This window comes from Manacus candei, unplaced genomic scaffold, assembly GCF_025592945.1.
Source record: "Manacus candei isolate 608988 ecotype Guabito, Panama unplaced genomic scaffold, ASM2559294v1 h1tg000054l, whole genome shotgun sequence".
NCBI lineage: Eukaryota > Metazoa > Chordata > Aves > Passeriformes > Pipridae > Manacus > Manacus candei.
In genome coordinates, this window is record NW_026138102.1 from 1,736,935 (window position 1) to 1,756,228 (window position 19,294).

The following is a 19,294-nucleotide window of genomic DNA, read 5'->3' on the forward strand; positions in this document are numbered from 1 at the left end:
TGTAGCAAAGCAGGAAAACTTTTAAAATGTAACTCACTAATTTCAGAGAAGCTGCAGCTTCTTACCTTTCTCATTTCATGATGCCTGTGGGGAGAAGGCTGGTTTGAGAGCTCTGGTCTCACAATGAGTAATGAACTGAACTTGTAATTTCAGCTGTCAGCAGGAACCTGCTCTGACTCCCATTGATCCCTGGATCCAAAGATGCCATTGGATAGCCTGCCTCCCTCTGCACCCTTTTTGTCATTTCCCATGAAGATCTCCTCCTGGGCATGTGCTGATCCTTTTTTCAATCACAACAAGTCCTCCCCAGTTTCACTGGTTCTTCTCATACAAACATCAGGGATGTGTAAATGATCTCATACCCTGATATTTTTCCCTTAATCTGTTCTTTTGCTTTTCTCATGCAAGAAGTTCAACATCTTTGGAGCCTGTCATCCCAGAATCTGTGCCTAGTGAAGAATCAGTGATGAAAGCTTGATGCCATGGATCTATTTTTATTAAATACCTCCTCTAAATTCTCCTGTTATTGTAGCAAAAACCTCCATTCCAAAGCCATTAACCTGATCATCAGGAAGGGAATATTCAGGGACAAACTCTCACAAACAAGCTGTTCCTGAAATGGCTCTCCAATTTATCATCCCTGTCTCTGACTGGGAGCCTGTATTGACTGGGTATAATCTCACGAGGTAACAAAGATACTGAAATAATGCAAGTACAGATACATGCATCCACGTATTATGTTCTCCAACCACATTTCTGTTTGTGTGACAAAATCCATGATGTAGATTGGCTTTTTGACACTTTCTACTCCCTGTAAAATTACCTCATGGGCTGTGGGCAAGTAGATGCTTCAAATGAGTCTCCAAAAACCAGAATAAAGGGAGCAGACTAATGATTTTAGAAAGAATTGTGTGTAAGGAAAGGTCCAGAGTAGAGCAACAAGATGATAAAACCTCAGAAACAATTTGGGTCTGAGGAATAATCGAGAAGATTAGGCATCTTTAACTTGGAAAATAAGTGACTGAAAGGAAAGGTGGTATAAGACTGCAGACATATGAATGGCACACAAAGGTTGTGTGAAGGATGAGGGTGCAGACCAAAGATTGCTCTGTTTCTCCAGGCCAGGGAGAAAGTGAGTCCTGTGAAAGAATACTCTTAGTTTGCCTGATCCAGATCTGTGATACAGGGAGAACTGAAAACAAGTCATAATACCTGTGAAAGAGATTTCATTATATAGTGACTAGTTCTTATTGATTTCATAACCAGATGGAGGAGACATTTACTGAAATGTAGATATTTCCAGTGTAGGTGGTTATATCTGAACTATGTCCTTCCAAAGATTTCTTAAAAGTTAATGGAGAGTGAGTCAACCAAGTGAAGTCTAAGACATGTTTCATCTCATCTTAAAATAGATATATGAAATAGATCAGATTAGAACTCTCAACAGGCCTGTTTTGTTCCATGGGCCGTAGAAAAGAGACCAAGATTCAGGTGTAGAAATTTGCACAGCTATTAAGAGCAGTGAGATCAAACTTTCCATTGTATCTGACAGCTCTGGGTGTTGATTTCTGTGGCTTTCATGGGCTGCTGGACTTCAGCTGTCCTAGAATAGAAGAGGAGTTGTGGAGACACCAAAACTTGAGATGTCCCCTTCACTCTGAGATGTCCAGTTCAATGTGGAGATGGTGGACAGTGAGTGCTGTTACATGGCTGCTGCACCAAAAATGGAGTGTAGACTATGATGGACTGATCCAGGACCGATACTGTCCTGGTTGAGCCTGGGTAAAAGGTTGTATCCCTCCTTCTATACCACTTTCTTAACACCATCCTTCTTAATATCCTTCTCTGCAAGGATTTATTGCACCTTCAGCCCTGCCCGTGTAACTTTCCATGGAGTCACTCTCTGTCCAGTTCTGTCAAAAAGGCCCAGCTCAGAAACCCCAGTAATTAAAATTATTGAATCAGAGAATAATTTACATTGGAAAAGATCTTTAAGATCATTGAGTCCAAACATTAACCCAGCACTGCCAGGTCCATCACTAACCTGTGTCCCTAAGCACCACACCCAAATATTTTTTGAACACTTCCAGGGACAGTGATTCCATCACTTCCCTGGGCAACCTGTTCCAATTCTTGGCCACCCTTTCAAGAACAAAATTTTTCCTAATATCCAATCTAACTGTTTATTGAGGCTCAACTGGCTGGAGTGAAGCTGATAACCACTTATCCAAGTTCAGATGCAGCATGGCAGCATCTCTGATCTTTGAGCAACTTGTCTGTATTTTGTGTCTTTTTAATATATGTGTGAGCACAGCTGAAAAAAATTAGTTAAAAGCAGTATCAGCACCAGAGGGAAGTGACCATCTGCTGTCTTGAGAGAGAAATCTGTCTTGAAAAAGATTATAGAAACTGCTTTTCCTTCTTCATACTGTGTGCTGGACAACCTGAAAAACACAAAACCCAAATGTTCTTGAGTACATAATCCTGGTAGGTAAGAAATGTATTGTGAAAAGTTGTATTGTGAGGGCTTGTGAGAAAAACTGAGATTTTTTACCAGGCCTTAGGCAGCAGAGCAGGGGACAATAGTTTTAAGCTGAAAGAGGATAGAATTAAATTGGAGATGAAGAAGAATTTTTTAGGTTGAGAATGATAAGGTCCTAGAACATGTTGCCCAGAGAAGTTGTGGCCACCACATCCCTGCAAGTGTTGAAGGCCAGGTTGGATGGGGCTCTGAGCAACCTGGTCTAGTGGAGGGTGTCCCTGCCCATGGCAGGGGGTGGAATGAGATGATCTGTAAGGTCCATTCCAACCAAACCATTCTGTGATCCCATAACTCTACCCTTAAATACCTTGGCATTGGCAAAGTCTGTGATGCTGGGATTCTCCCAAAAAGACAACAAATTTGCTAAAGAGAGGGTATGTAAGATACTGAATAGTAACTGTGAAATGTCAGCAGGGTTGCTGTGTCTGGTATCAGGACAGTTGAGCTTTACAGCAGGACCCACTTCTGAGAAATGATTTCTGTTTTATTTTAGGGTTTTCCAAATAGGATTGAGTTGATTCAATTCCTGAACAGGCCAGGACCTTAACAAATAGGAACTAATAAAATCCCAACCTTTCTGTTCCAAAGAAGGGCTACTCTATTTTTAGTGAACTTACCTGTTAATAATTTCTTATCGTTTCATAGACTCACAGAATGGTTTGGGTTGGAACGGACATTAAAGACCATCCAGTTCCACCCTCCTGCCATGGACAGGGACACCTTCCACTATCCCAGGTTGCTCAGAGCCCCATTCCACCTGGCCTTCAACACTTCCGGGGATGGGGCAGCCATAACTTCTCTGGGCAACCTGTTCCAGTGCTCTACCACCTTCACAGCAAAGAATTTCTTCCTAATATCTCATCTAAACCTGTCCTCCTTAATCTTAAAGCCACTGTTCTTATCTGTTAGTCTATGACCAGTGAAGAAGAATAGATGATAAACATCTAAATTTTAATTCATTTAATAGACATCATTATATGTTCCTTTCAGTGAACCAAGTACTCAAGTTCATCGATATCTGAAAGCTCTCCCACCCTGCGTTGGAACATTTTGCTAATGCAAATATTGCAGCATTAGGGATCAATGACGTACTGCACTGACTGTTCCCTGTAAGACATTCTAATGATGGATCCCCAGCAGGTTCTTCATTTAATTCATCCTGTTCTGAGGAGGAGGAATCATATACTCTGAGACACTTTTAAAAATAAACTTCCAATATGCTGAAGCCTTAGTGCCTTTCCAAACTTTGAAATTAGGAAAGCTGTGTGCAAAACAGTGGCGCTCATATCTGCTCTAAAAGCCTTTTTGCACCTCAAATTAGTCAATAATTGCAAAGCGTCACATAAAATCACTACCTGCTCTTTATGACACAGCTTCAAAACAAAGCCTTCAAACCTGCCAATTTGTGTTAATGGATGACAAATGGAACCACTGGGGCAGACTTGGAGCTGGTGGAGGTTTCAGTCGTGCTCTGCTGATTTACACCTACTGAAGTTCTCCTCTCTGTACCACATATGGGGTCCAAACTTTTCTGAACATGTCTGGTCTCTCTGCATTACTATTAACACCTTCCCACGCTCCAGAGTGGGTGTCTGAACCCCAAAGTGGATCTCTGTGCTTTATTACCCCTAATAGATGGAAGTAGATGACTATGGTATTTGTTCCTGACAGTCTCCAGAGAATATACAAAAAACAGCATCTCTGGTGTTTTGGGATATTCATTCTCAGCATGTCACAATCACAGAATTGGGGATTTGGTTTTTTTCTATTCTATTTTTTACTTGTCTCTTTAGTTTTCTTTCCCCTGTGCCACCTTCCTTCGATGCGGGGAGTTTTCCCATCCAGAGAAAGGAATTTAATCTCTCATCACAAGATGTGATCCAGATTGTGTTGGATTTCAGCATAAATTTTCAGCTGGGTTTGGAGTCTGCAGAGATTTCTAGAAGAAGGTGATGAGAATAGTTTAAGACCATATGTTGCTACAAACCAGAAGAGTTAGACCCAGCCCAGGACACAACTGTGCTCACAGGGTGTAGGTTTAAAATAAAACCTGATATAGTACAATCTTCCATACAATTTACATATGAAGGACAAATTAACAACACAATCAACATGGTTCCAAAGAGTCTGATTTATGTCTAGAATCACCTTTATAAATAACTCAGAGACAAGTTGCAACTACTAGTGAGCATCCCTTGGGAAGATTAGAATTTTAATTGTTGACTGTTAACCGTAACTGGGCTAATGGTCACTACATGGGGAGCAGTTCTCCTGAGGAAAGGGGAATACTGGAAAATTCAGGCTCATGATACCTGTACGTATTGTAATGATGTGTTCAAAAGTTGTTTCATTTACTGAGAGTTTCATCTTCCTGAAGCAAAATAATTTTTGGCCTGGAATCTGTGGAGTGCTTTGCAAAAGAAAACATTTGTTGGAGTCTGGTTTCTGCTGTGTGAGGGGGACATTTCAGAGTTAAGATACCATCTTAGTGTCATTCCTCCAGGTTTCCCCTCTGGCCCAGTTCAACTCCAGCAGTTTATCCTGCTTGTGCAATATATTTTTAACTAAACAGGTGTCTCACCAAAAAAATCCCTAAAAAATAATTATGAACCACCCTGTAGATCTTAATAGACTTTGAGCCACTTTTTTTTAGCAGTGAATAAATGTGTATGCAAATTGTTATTTTTAACATCCAAACTCAAATCTGGCATCTTTTAATTAAGTATTAAAAAGCCTAAAAATGTTTGTGGCTAATCCTTCTGTATTTCTTCTCTTTGATTTAGAATTTATGATTCAATCGGGCATAAAACCCTTCTCATGCATCTTGTTCTTGTTCTGCTCTTACAGAACCCTGGAATCATCAGTGTTGGAAAACACCTCTGAGATCATGAGACCAACCATTAATGCAATACTGCCAGGTCCACCACTAAACCATGTCCCAAAGTACCACATTTACATGCCTTTTAAATCCCTCCAGGGATGATGACTCCACCACTTCCCTGGGCAACCTCTTCCAATACCTGACCACGCTTTTGGTGGTGGAGAAATTTTTCCTAATATCCAGTCTAGACCCCCCTTGAAAGGGAGGAATCCATGTTTTTCCTCTTCTGCTTTTGCCCCCATTTAAAAAGTCTGGAAATAGTTAAGTTGCCTAGAAAATTCAGTATTATTTCACACACCACCCTCTGTAGAGCTGAATCCATTTCTTTTTCTGTGGCTGTATCATTAACAGTAAAATATTTTGTATTTCTCTCTGTGTATATACAATATAGATATACTCCCCAGCTCTCTGTAGAGTTGTAAAAAGCCTCCGCTTGCCTCTTGTGACCTTGTCACCGCAAATTGCTTTTAGATTCCGTGCCATTTGAACAAACACAGCAATTCACTTTCATGTTCCTGCAACTGATAAGAAATAAAAAAAACCAAACCAAAAACCAAGAAAAATGGAAAAAAAAAAGGTGCTGGAGTATGCAGTGTATGTCCAGGCTCATTCTCACTTTGACACACATTTTCCTCTCCTCTGTTTGAGGCTGAAGTTCAGGGAATTCATGCTCCTGATATGCAATGGTTTCTGTTAATTCACGCTTGGAAACATCTGTTCTGCTTTGACTCAAAGGATGAGCTGAGCTGTGCTTGGAGGAGAACAGGAATGGTTTTGCTCCTAAGTGAATTTATTTAGTTGAACTGGTAAAGGAAAGGGCACTGGACTGAGCAGTTACAACATCGGACTGAAAGCAAGGCCTCCAGGGTTTCAGCTTTATGTGTAGCCACCCCCTTGGACATATTTGTAATATAATATTAGGAAATTAGGAATTAATAATACAATATTAGGAACTATTAAGGAACAGGTTGCCCATAGAAGCTGTGGCTGCACCATCCCTGGAAGTGTTCAAGGCCAGGTTGGACAGGACTTGGAGCAATCTGGTCTAGTTGAAGGTGTCCCTGCCCATGGCAGGGGGTCGGAACCAGATGGACTTAAAGGTCTCCTCCAACCCAAACCATTCTGTGATTCTAAGACAGAGAGGATGGACCCAGACTCCTCAGGGCTGTACTGAGAAAGAACTGGAGATAATGAACACAAGTGGTCACAGGAGAAATTTCTGCTTGATATAAAGGAAAAATTCTGCACAAAATACATAGTCAAGTGTTGGAACAGGGGCACAGAAGGCTGGGATGCCATTTTCCTTGGAGATTTTCAAAAGCGAGCTCATGAGACCCTGAGTGATCTGATGTATGAACTTAACCAGGCTTTTGGTAGAGGGTTGGTTCAGTCATGTCCAGAAGTCAGTAAAACTGGAATTATTTTAGAATTCTGTATATTAGAAATTTATACCTTTGCTTAAAAGCACTGTCTGTTGGGCAAAGTGGACTTCTTGATCAGTCTAAAACATTGTGTTCAAAGAGATTTTACTAAGAACTCATTCTGGTATTAGACCTTCATAGCCCATGACATAAAGAGTTCTGACAGGCACATATTGCCTAATTTAGAGAAAAGAAGAGATATTTGGGGCTTTACACACAAAGTTATAAAGGTGAGTAGTTGTCATAATATCCAAACTTTTGGATACAGTTGCCAAAACTGTATGTGTTTGCTTATAATGCTGAAATACATGGTCCATGTGAAAATGAGATCTTACTTCTGCCAGAAACTTTTTGTTTGTTGTTTTTTTTTTGTTTTGGTTTTGGTTTTTTTTTTTTGGGGGGGGGCGTTTGTTTGTTTGTGGTTTTTTATTTTATTTTATTTTACATTTAAAAAGCTTAGGTGAAAGTGAGGAAAGAAAAGCTTGGAATTGCCCCCCAAAAAAAGAAAAAAAAGATGATTCCCATACTCTTACTGTTCCCAGATCCGGAAAAAATGGGTAACTACAGAGAAAGTGGATATGGACAAGTGTTTCTAGCAGTGGAGTTGTGTCAGAGATGTGACTTCCTTTCACAGCTCTGCTCTACATTGCCTTGGATTTCTTTTTGGTTTTCCCTACATTTTTAAGACTATCTGTTCACTGGTTGAAAAACTACAGTTTAGAAGCCCTACCATTGTCAGGGTCTGTTTGAACTGGCTTTAATTAAAGCACTAATTAGTCTGCTAGAGAGAAACAACTTAATAGCAGAAACTTAATAGCCATATGGGTGTCTGTCCAGACTTCCCTGCTCTGCATGGACACTCTAGACTGGAACTGGCTTGTGGAGCAATGCTGTCCTCCTCTGTCTAGTGCTGACAAACCATTGTTTCCTCATCTAGAAAAAAATCCTTGTTTTTCTGGCTACATCAGTTTCCCTTTTCCTGTTTTTCTGGCCAAATTTTTTCTTTTAGGCTCAAAGAGATGAACATCAGGCAGTGATTCTTTCCATTTTCCTATCACAACTTAAAATATTCCTGGTCTCCTCCTGTAATTATACCTTCCTGCCTCAAGCTACATTCCCAAATTTTTTTTTAAAGTTTCTGACCTTTTAGCACTCAGAGGTTACTTAAAAGGGTAAACTTCAACCCATATTTTTTGACTGAGAGGTACAGTGCCAGGTGCTTGAGTGATGCAGTGCCAATGCAGATGCACCCAAGAGCATCTTGTGGCTCATATCAATATTCTGTCCAATCCTATATTCTCTGTGACAGGGGCAATAGAAAATGATATTTAGGAAAAGCAAACATGTCTGGCTACTTTTTGTCATTCATTCCCCTTGAATTCTCTGAACATGATGTATTAAGGATGCTGGAGGGTCTGCCTAATCTTTTTAGTATCTATTTATGGAGCTGCTGTCCATCAATTTATTTAATTTCATTTTGAACTTCTAATCCTGTCTGCCTCTATTCTGTGGCAACAAACTGCAGAATTTCACTATCCATCGTATAAAAAAGTACTTTGTTTTACCTAGTTTACCTTTTTTTATTGAGTGTCCCCAGCTCTAACGTTGTGGGATTTGTTACATTCAGCTTATCCACCATCTTCACGGGGTTGTAATGTTGAATCATTTCCATTATCTGCCTTGTCCTTCATAAAGTGAAGGATTCCAGGCCTTATAGTTTCTTTTTTTAAGGCATCTGTCTCTGTAAGGCTTCATTCCTTTTATCATTTCATCTACCATTCTCTGGGCTTGCCTCAGCTTCACTGAGATGCTCAGATAAGAATCAGAGATTGACAGAAGAAAGAGAGGGAGGGAGTGCTCCAGGGACCAGATGGGAGATTCCCCAATACTGAAGATCATCCCAATGCAGGTTGTCCCCCTGCAGCCCATGGAGAACCATGGTGGAGGAAATATCTGCTCTGCAATCCTTGGGCACCCCATGGAGGTGGATGTGCCCCGGTGGAAGCTGCAATCCATGGAGAGCACACAAAGGAACAGGGTCCTGTCAGCATCTTGTGGAGAGGAGCCCATGTAGAAGCAGGATTTATGGCAGCACCTGTGACCCCGTGGGCAGTTTGTTCCAGAAGGACTGTACCCTATGGAGATTTCCCACACTGGGATAGTTCTTGAGGAACTGTAGCTTGTGGGAAGGACCAGAGTTGAAGAAGTTCAGGAAGGCCTATATCCCATGGGAGGGACCCCACCCAGGAGCAGGGGAAGAGCATGAAGAGGAAAGAACAGCAGACATGAACTGACCACATCCCCCGAGTCACCATGAATCAGGAAACGAAGAATCTGGAACGAAGGAGTCAAATTGACCCTGGGAAGCAGTGGAAATGAGATGAAGGTGGCTTTAGTTTTTCTCTATTCTACTTTTAATTGGCAATAAATGAGTCTTTCCCAAGGTCAGACTGCTTTGCCCATGACAGTAATTGGTGAGGGTGCTTTGCTCATGACAATAACTGGTGAGGGATCTCCCTCTTGTTATCTCAACTAACAAGTATCTTCATTTATTTCCTCCCTCTGTCCTGTTGAGGAGCTCAAATGAGAGAGAAACTTGCTGGATACTTGGCAGCCAGATAAGGTTAACACTCCAAATTCATGAACAGTCTTATCCACAGAAATCAGCCTTTCCTTAGGTGTGTCTAATCTTGAAGGTGCTCCCAGAGCAGATCAAAATGTTTTGGAAATCAAAATTATTTGAATTTTCATCCATTTCTTTAATTCCAGTGCCAAAACAACACAAGATTCTATGTCCTGAGCACTTGAAGGAGCTGATGATTAATGATTTAATGAAAATACTGAGGGAAAATCAGACTTGAATTCAGCCAAGCAGTGGGTAATGGAATATGTACAACATGCGAATTGAGAGAGGAACTAGTCATGATCAACCAGGAAAGGGAGAAAGATCACATTGTGCAAAAACAAGGCAAAACCCGTCTTTTGTCTTCCATTTTTCTCCTATTTCTTTCTTTCCATCATCTATCCATTGCACGCCCTTCTTTCTTCCAAGGCTTACCACCATCTCTTATTCCATTTTTTATTGTAGGACAGAAATGTGTTTTATTACAACTTGAATTGGTTAAATAGGTCAGAGACATAAATGAAGATACAAATTCTAACACCCATCCACCAGGCAAAAAAAAGGTAATTTACCTCTTATTCCAAAGTACTTAACACCTGAGGATTGTTCTATCTTAAATTTTTATGTTGAAGAGAGACTAAGCTGGTAGCCCTTGATACAAGCTTAATTCAGCTTAATTTAACTAAAACCTGTTAGTTTATTAGCATTAACCTTTGACTGTGTTAAGATAATTAATTGAAATATGAATGCACGGATAAATCTCTGTGGAATAATGTTTAAAAAAAATGAAAAGGAGATATTTAACCTTCTCTAGTACACCAAGAAAATGTCCAGATTGTGGTGCCCCTAAGTGATCTCTGAATTTCTTAAGAGCAAGGAAATACTTAATGGTTGTTTGTGATGGCAAGTGAAAGAATGACCACTCTGTGCCAGACCAGATGCCACACATCAAACTTCTCCTTTCCTGTGAAAATTTCCATGAATCCAAGTAAAGCACAGATTATCTGGCCTCTCAGTTTGAGCTACAGTTGTGTATGAAGGAAAAAGGCACCAAATAAGTAATTATTTACTAAGACAACTGCTTGAATTAAAAGGTAGACTCTGAAATTTGTTGAAACTATTGCAAAGGACTGGGAAATTTTGCTAAGGAAAGATCTCTCCACGTGTGCCCTCTGCTTATACTTGCTTTCTAAAAGTCATCAGCTAAGTCTGCCTGGAGATTAGATTGGGTACATCCTCAGTCTTCCTCAGAATTCCTGGTATTACTCCAACACTGGGACACTTTCTGTCCCTTGACTACCCCAGGACCATGTCAGGGATGGAAGCTCGAGCAGAGAAGAACAGACTGTCACACCCATGTGGGAATGGAATTACTCCTCAATCTTGACTCAGGTGTGAGTATGAAAAGTGCTCAGAACTGTTGAGTCTCAGAAAAAGTCCAAGACAACATTTAGAGATAGTTCCCTATTAATTTAAGACTGGGGGGCCTTGTATGTCACTGCAACAGCTCCATTTTAACCTGCACCCTTGATTTTTCTTCTCATGGGTTACTAAGAATATGGCGTGTGGGAACTGAAAACCTCCCTGGATTTTACCATCCACTCTTGGGGTGAACAGGCTCCTCACTTCTCTGTGGAGGATGGAGAGGTGCTATAAAGTCACATCCCTAAGTTTCTGTCTATATTTGCTCTTTAGATACCTGCCTTGCTTTTTTGAAACATTTACAGAGAGTTTATGGAGTGTTATTACTAATATTTTTCTTATCTCTCTGCCTGTAATACCAGCTCCTCTTACAGCCTTGAAAACTGCACACAGTTCCAGTAAAGAAAAATGTTAACCCATAACTTTTAGAAAACACTAAAAAGTGGATGAGGCCTCGTTCCTCTCTCTGCATCTCTAAACAAACTGTGTAGCTACAGAAATAGGGGTGCTGGATCTGGTTTTCTGTACTTCCTTTCAAATTCTTTTCTTTTGGACTTGACCTGTTTCTTTCTTTCCTTTTCAATGTCATTCTTCCTTTTATTTTTTTTTTTTAATTCTCAGATTACATTAATTGGCCTTATAAGCCAATTTAGATTATTTGTCCCAAAATTGTTTTGTGGAATATGATGACATTTCTGTACACTCTTGGTGTGCACAGAATTTCATTACATACTTTATACACGTAACATTACAGGCAATTTTGAATCCAAGGCCCAATTCAAACCTTTTTGTCATTTATGATCCCTTTAAAAAGCAATGTGGAGTTTGATTGAAAATGACAAGGACACAAAACTTTGATGAAAGTGCTTTCTTTTCCATTCTTTTATCCACCAGAAAGTGAGTTTAAATAGATTACGTCTTCCAGTCTAAAGTTCTGATTTAAGCAGTGGCTTTTTTCCTGCATGTGGTGGCTACTTTTGGGTATTTTCCTTGACTATTTTCTCTCACTGTCCAAACCCCCACGCTGGTTCTTGGCAGGAACACAAAAACCCCAGATACCTCTTCCTTAAAGATATTCACAGATAATCAGTGATTCAAATCCAGAGCTGAATCAGAGTAAGGGAAAGGCAAGCTTAACAAAAGACAGGAGTGTCAGACAGATCAGTGCAGATCTGGTAGTCAGGGAAAATGAGAATATTATGAAAATCAGAAAAGTAGGAAATGTTCAACATGGAGCTCTCAGTGGATGGGAAATTGAGCCTGGCTATGAAGACATCACACCTGTCCTCAAGGGAAGGATTGTCTCTGGCCCATTCAAGTAATGTGTGCATGACTTCAGAGAAATGTCCTTCTCTGTGGTGGGGCTTAATTTCCTGAATATGAAGCTGAGATAATAAGAACAATATTTCTTGTTTCTCCTGGCCATGTTTGTTCGAGTGTCTTTAATTACAACACATTCAATAACATGCAGTGCCACCGGACTGCAGCTTCTCTGGGAAGGAGCAGGGAGATTCTTCTGTGTTCCAGAGCTGGTAATAATGAGTTATTTTAGTTGAGTTAAAGACACAATAAACTTGATGTCTGCTTGGAGGACTTTTTGCCAAATTCTGTAGTGACAGGACAAGAGGAAATGGTTTTCAGCTGAAAGAAGGCAAGTTTAGATTGGACACAAGAAAGAAATTTATTTTTTGATGAGGGTTGGTAAGACACTGAAACAGATTACCCAGAGATGTTGTGGAAGCCCCATCCCTGGAAGTGTTCAAGGCCAGGTTGGGTGGGGCTTGGAGCAACCTGGTCTAGTAAAAGATGTCCCTACCCGTGGTAGGGGGGTTGGACTAGATGGTCTTCATGTCCGAAAAAGAGCTTTGAGTCTGGTAAAGGCTTTAGAGAAACAGTATTACAAGGAGCAGTTGAGGGAGCTGGGGGGGCTCAGTCTGGAGAAAAGGAGGCTCAGTGGAGACCTTATTGACCTCCACAGCTGCCTGAAAGGAGGTTGTAGCCAGGTGGGGATTGGTCTCTTCTCCCAGGTAACAAGTAGTGGGACAAAAGGAGATGAATTTAAGCTGTGCCAGGGGAGATTTAGACTGGATATTAGGAAAGTTTTCTTCACTGAAAGGCACTTTAATTAATTTTAATTAAGCACTAGGACAGCCTGCCCAGTGCAGTGGTGGATCAGTATGTGTATATGTGGCACACAGGAACATGGTTCAATAGTGCACCGGACAGTGCTGGATTTATGGTTGGACACAATGATCTTAAGGGTCTTGTCCAGCCTAAATTATTCTGTAATTCTGTGATTCCATCTTTAATGGTCTCTTCTAACCCAAACCATTCTATGATTCTACAATTCTGTGATTTCTTCTTGTTTGTTTTGTAGAAAACTAGAACAAAATCTGTTCAGCTTTACTTGCTGGCCTAAATCTCAGGCTGACATTGAGGCAGGATTTCTGCTTCTGTCATTTCAGTCCTTTCTCTCTTTTTAACCTTCAGAACTTACCACCTCACAGAGCATTTCCTGAATTGTTGCAACAATGAAAGAGGACTTGGGGGACATGGGAGTGGCCAGGAACATGTGGAAGACTGTTGCTGTGACCATGTCCTGCCTCTTTCAAAGTTTTTTTGGTTCCTGGCAAGGAAATAGGAGGGATTTTTTCTATGTGGAAATAGCCAATGGGGACTATTACTTAGCATTCCCAGAAGTCCCAAACATATACAAAATACACAAAATAGGGACACAGGAAAAATTAAAAATTAAGCAGAAAAGTCTTTGGTGATGGTGTTGTGAGACAGAAGTCTGGACAGGGGAAGATAATAATATTTAATGACCCCCAAGGACTATATTTCAATGAATGCAAAGCTCCAAGAGCAAGTTACCAGTAGCAGGACCCACACCAGAGTATATATGGAAAAGCTGTTTCCAAGGGAGCAGTTTTTAAGCTGATTGAAATCTGCATAATTCCAGTGAAATCAAGACAGTGAGAGACTGAGGAGTGAGAGCACAGCCTTAACCTTCTCTAAGGACAAACCGGAACCATTAAGGTTGGAGAAGACCTCCAAGTCCAACCGTTAACCCAGCACTGCAAAGCTGAAATAAACTCCTCTGGGTTCCTGCAAAAACTGCAAGTGTTTGGATGTATCACCCTGTGTTTAAACACCCTCTGGACCTGCTTTATTTTTCAAAGACAGCACATCCTGCAGGAGCAGAGAAATCAGAATTAGGTGGGGGAGCAGAGGCAGAGCCCTGTGTCTAACAGGCATCTTGAGGTCCACTTGTTGCAACTTCAGAGCATGAGAGAAAGGGAAAGGTCAGCTTAATCCTAAATCTGTGTCCCTGCCTTACAAACAGGCTTTTAGAAAGGGAGAGGAGGGTGCAAGTGCTACTTTCTTCCCCTCCAGTAAAAAAATTATCTGTAGATGGAACAGAGAGGATGCAGGGCCTCTGTCAGCTCTTCCTCCCTATCAGAATTTTGCTGACAACATTTCACTCTCAAAGATACTGATTAAATCATTTAAATTTCCCCCTGGCTTAACTTTCTTTTAATATCTTGCAGCTTCTGATGCGCTTTCTAATTCCTGAGCTTCAAGGAATAGGTATTGTAGCATCAAATGTAATGTTCAAATGTCTGGAACATGGGATTTTCCATACTGGATCAGGCCATGAAGTCACACTAGTCCCCAGCCTGCCTGATGGCATGACCATTATCTCACTGCAGAGCAGGCAGTAACCAGGCAAACAGTCTAAATGCTGAATTTTCTTCTTGCCTGAAAATAGCATGGACTTGCCTCGGGGCTCTGAAAGTGGAAAATATCCAAAATATCAAATGATATTTTCTTGGCACTGCTTTTGAATTTTTGTTATTACAAATCTTCTTGAGTAAAAAATTTACACTTCAGAGTGCAAAACTAAAAGCTTATTATACTGAATTATATATATATATATATATAACTCTCATATTGATGTTTCAGTAACCTCCTATTTCTTTGAGTAATTTCTGTGTTGGCTCCTGAGCTCTAAAGTTTTTAAATTGCCATAAATAAATAATAATATATAGTGTGTGCAAATATGTATGTTCTTACCACAAAAACTCATGTTATGTTTCCCAGTTTTAAAGCCAGTATGGAGTATCCTAGATAAAATATATCTCTTTGCAAAGAAATAACACACGGGCTTTGCTCTTCCAGTCATGGTTTTTGAGGGATTTAAGCATTTGCTTTTACAAGCTGTGGGGCTTGAACAAAAATGCAAGAGGACACTTAAGTGCTCTGTTAGAAGTTGAGATACTGATTTGATGTCTGCAATGTAAGCAGGCTTAACAAGAAAATCAATGAACTTATAAGAGATTAAGACAGTCTAGTGTTTGTCATAATCCTTCTCTTTCTTTCAAAAATTTTTATCATCAAATCAAGAAAAAAACTGTACTCCTTTTCCTGTGATAAATATTCCCAAGGAGAGCAAGTACTGGGAGGAGACAGCCGGAACTAGGTGGATGTTCTTTTGCAAATATGATCCAGGAAACTTTCTTGTCTCTGCAAACCCTCAATGTGCAAGTCATTCACGTATAATTTTGTTTGAGCCAGACACAGCCCAGTTCTGAGGGTTTAAACAGTCAGCAGTTGTCAGCTCAGTGCAGGCACTGACCACGTGTACGTTCTCAGCACCCAGGAAATCTGAAATAAAGCACCTTGGTTTGAACCTCAGTGAGAGAGAATCAAACACAGTGAGTCATGATACTCTTTACAAGGAGCAAGGAGTGTGATTTATCAGCTATCCAGGCTCAACCGACACTCAGAAACTTGTTGAGCTGTGGTTGCTTGTTTGAAACATTATTATAATTCAAATCCAAGTGCTCCAGTGTTAAAAGGAAAAATGGTGTGGACATGAGAAAAACCTTTTTTTTCCACAATGAAGACCATCAAGCAGAGGAACAAGTTGCTCAAAGAGGTTTTGCAGTATCCATTGAAGATTTTCACTGCTCAAAACCCTGAGAAGCCAGTTCAGATCTCATCACTGACGTGGTTTGAGCAGGACTTGTTTGCTTACAGAGAGTTTTAGTTCTTATTGTTGTTGGGTTTAATCTCAGTGATGCTCTGAGAAAGATGCTAATAGAATTGGTATGAACCTGCAAAGTTAACTAAAGTCAGTAGAGATAAATCAGCTTGCATGAATTGAAAGTCTTGCCCCTTAATTTAATTTTCATATGCAATTATGAAGTTTTGTGAATGCATATTGTGTAGCTATATTTTTAATCCTTTCTTTTTTTGAAAACAAAATTGGCCTAATGTGTTTTCATTAAAATGCAATATTCTACTTCTCTCAATACCAGTCTTTGAAAAGCCTATTGATATTTGAAGTTACTGTCTTTCTTCTCTACTTTTAATTTACTTAATTTAGAAGAATGAATAAAAAATAGCAAGTTTTAACTCTCTTTCTTGAGAAGAGAATTATAATGCACAAGACATTTATTCAGTCAAATATTGACATCAGCTAAAGCTGCAATTAAGAAGTGGCTACACCTATTTTGGAAATTTCTTCCCTGACGGATTTGACCTGTGTTACAATTTTGTTTAAATCACATAAAATAATTCTAGACTGTTTAAAACATCAACAGCCAGCGAGGTTGGTATTAATGGTACATAATGGTGGAGCACTTAAAGTCCCTTGCTGCACAAATGGGATAGAATTGTTGAATTGCCTGTATTTTGCCAGGTTCTGCTCTAATCCCTCCTAATATGAACCAGACATTGCCCTATTAGGTTTGAATCCAGCTCTTCTCTCCACTTCCAGAAGAGGCTTATACAATTCCTCTTTCCTTAAAAATTTTCCTGATTTTGAATCCACAATTAAAACCCCAGCACTTCATGCTGAAAAGCTGAAGAGTGGATTCCACCATTCTTCTTTTCTATACCCATGATAACTTTACAATTAAATCCTGTCCAGATTCTTCTGGTCAAAAGTGTGTGGACAGTCTAAGTCTGATCAGCTGTCACCTCCTCTGCAAAGCTCTCCAACAGCCTCCTCTCTTCCTATCTCTCTCTCATTCATTGCATTCCTGTCCCTTTCAGGATAAGTTCTGTGATCCTATGGGACAATTTTATTCACTGCAATCCACTGGCACTAAGTACCCTGAGCCTTTTGCTTTAAAATAAAATATGTGTATTCAAGCTGCAAACTGGGAACAGCTTAGATCAGTCCAGAATGATCAAGTTCCATTGCTGATGATTTTATCTGAGAAAATTGAATTTTATTTCTTATGAATGTTACGATATGATGCACTGAAGATCTTCACACTTTTATTATTTCCTTGATCCACAAGTCCTGCAATTTTTTTTGTTCCTACTGTTACTACTCCCAGTTGCTTGGAGAAGTAACATCTTTTCTCCATACTGTTTCTCCAGGCAGTGTCAAGAATGATACCTGGATTTGTTTCTCTCCCTGAATCCTTTTCTTTTCCAAGCTCATCAAGTTTCATGCACTGAACATGAGATTTGCTCCCCTGTGCACCTCTTACAGACAGACTCTGCCCTTCTTCTCTTCCATGACCCTGAGCATAGTGTCATGTAGTATCTGGGATCATTTTTGATTATTAGAGTCTCACTTTCCAATCTGTTCCATGTCTTTAGGAGTATGAAGGTCCTTGAACACTCTGCCTTCCCAAGATGTCCAAAAGAAAGGAACCCTTATTTTGATGAGTGGTTGTTTGACAATGTCAGACTGGTTTATTTGACAAAATCCAGCAGTGATAATGGATTGATTCATTTCCACTCTCCCATCTCCAGGCAGGAGCCGGGATATATTATTACATGAAGCTCATGGGACTCCTTCAGTATGAAAATTGCAATACAAATATATTATTACCTATCTCAAAATACACCGAAATAGTCCCACACTCATCACTACAGTATATGAACACCTCTGGGATGATATAATAATGTAATAGATCTAAAAAAGGCAGTGTAATTATACCTCTACTGCAATATTTCACACATACAGACTGTTCATAATGAATACTCTTTTACTTACTTTTGAAAGGATCTGTTTTCTTCAGTGAGAGATGGTGGGATAATTTATAGACAGGAGAGCTTTTTGATTGGGGAAATTATTAGACTTTAAATGAGGAGCACAGTGTTTACACTTGAGCAATCAATTGGCTCCTTGCACCTTATTACAATTCCTTAACAATTAATGAAACCATAGAGTCATAGAGATGTAGAATATCCTGAGTTGGAAGGGACCCACAAGGATCATCCAAGTCCAGCTCCTTGCCCGCCACAGGACAACCTCAAGAATCCCTTCATGTGCCCAAATAACCTGAATAACCAGTTCAGACTGGTTTCTGAATGAACAGAACAACTTAAGTACCTTTCTGAAGTTGGACTGTTGTGCATTTTGGATTTTCCCTTCAGCACTGCGTGTAAAGTCCCAAAACGGTACAAATTCCACGTGGCCTGAAGGCACAATTTTATTTTGTATATTTCCTTATATATAAATATTTACACATATATGTTTTAGTCACTAATTGTAACAAAAAGATGATAGTACAGCACACACACCAGTCTGGCACTGCAATGCTGAAGGGAGCACAACAAAACTTGTGCATCTTAAGCAGCAGAAACAAGAGTGTCTGAATTCCTTAATACATAAATATGTGCCTGTTGCAGCTGCTTACCTGGGAAATGTTTTATAAAATGAGGGAAAAACTCTTCAATAAATCTTAAATCCTTGTTCAGGAAACTATTGAATAGGGGGATTAGTTTTTGCATATATTTGAGTTTTGCTGCCTTCAGGAGGGCTGAGAAACATTCTGCAATTAAATAAATGTCATCATGGTAAAATAATGCATCTCTCTAAATTGGGAAATGTGAAACGATGGCTGCAATTGATTGGACTCCTCTCAAAGGTCAAATACTGCCAAACGTTGACATTTGGTTTATTTTCTGTTGTTGTTTCTTCAATTGACTTTCCTTTTCGCAACACAACTGTTAAAAATTTCTTTGCAGCATTTTAATTCACAAATTTAATTATAGTTCAAGCACCTGCAAGCAGTTACTAGAATTTCCCTTTAACCATATTCTCTTATATGATCTTCACAAACACACACACACGCAAAACCCTAATTAAATTTTGTTTGTTTTCATGCCCAATTTGCAATTTCTGATTTCCCCTTTCTTCATTAATTAGATAAGGAAAAGCCAAAGGGTTTTAATTACTCCAGATATGTGTGAACACATCTTCATTTTCAATTAGAGGTGAGATAGGATGTTTGAAGAGAAATTAACACAGTAATTTTTTTTATTATTATCTTGACAGAAAACACACATATCATGAGATGCTATCAGCAGGTCTGTTTGCTCTTCTTGGGAATCTCTTGGCTATGTAGTAAATGGAAAGAAATTCAATTATAGGA

General features: G+C 39.7%; 1 long non-coding RNA gene across 1 annotated transcript; it reads right to left on the minus strand.

Annotated features, from left to right (window-relative positions):
* Positions 1 to 2,197: 2,197 nt before the first annotated feature.
* On the minus strand, positions 2,198 to 18,049 carry LOC127477577 (uncharacterized). The gene is made up of 3 exons (XR_007906984.1): positions 17,911 to 18,049; positions 4,356 to 4,481; positions 2,198 to 2,444 (listed from the first exon to the last, which is right to left on the minus strand). It is a non-coding gene; the product is annotated as an uncharacterized LOC127477577 (long non-coding RNA).
* Between the last annotated feature and the right edge of the window lie 1,245 nt (positions 18,050 to 19,294).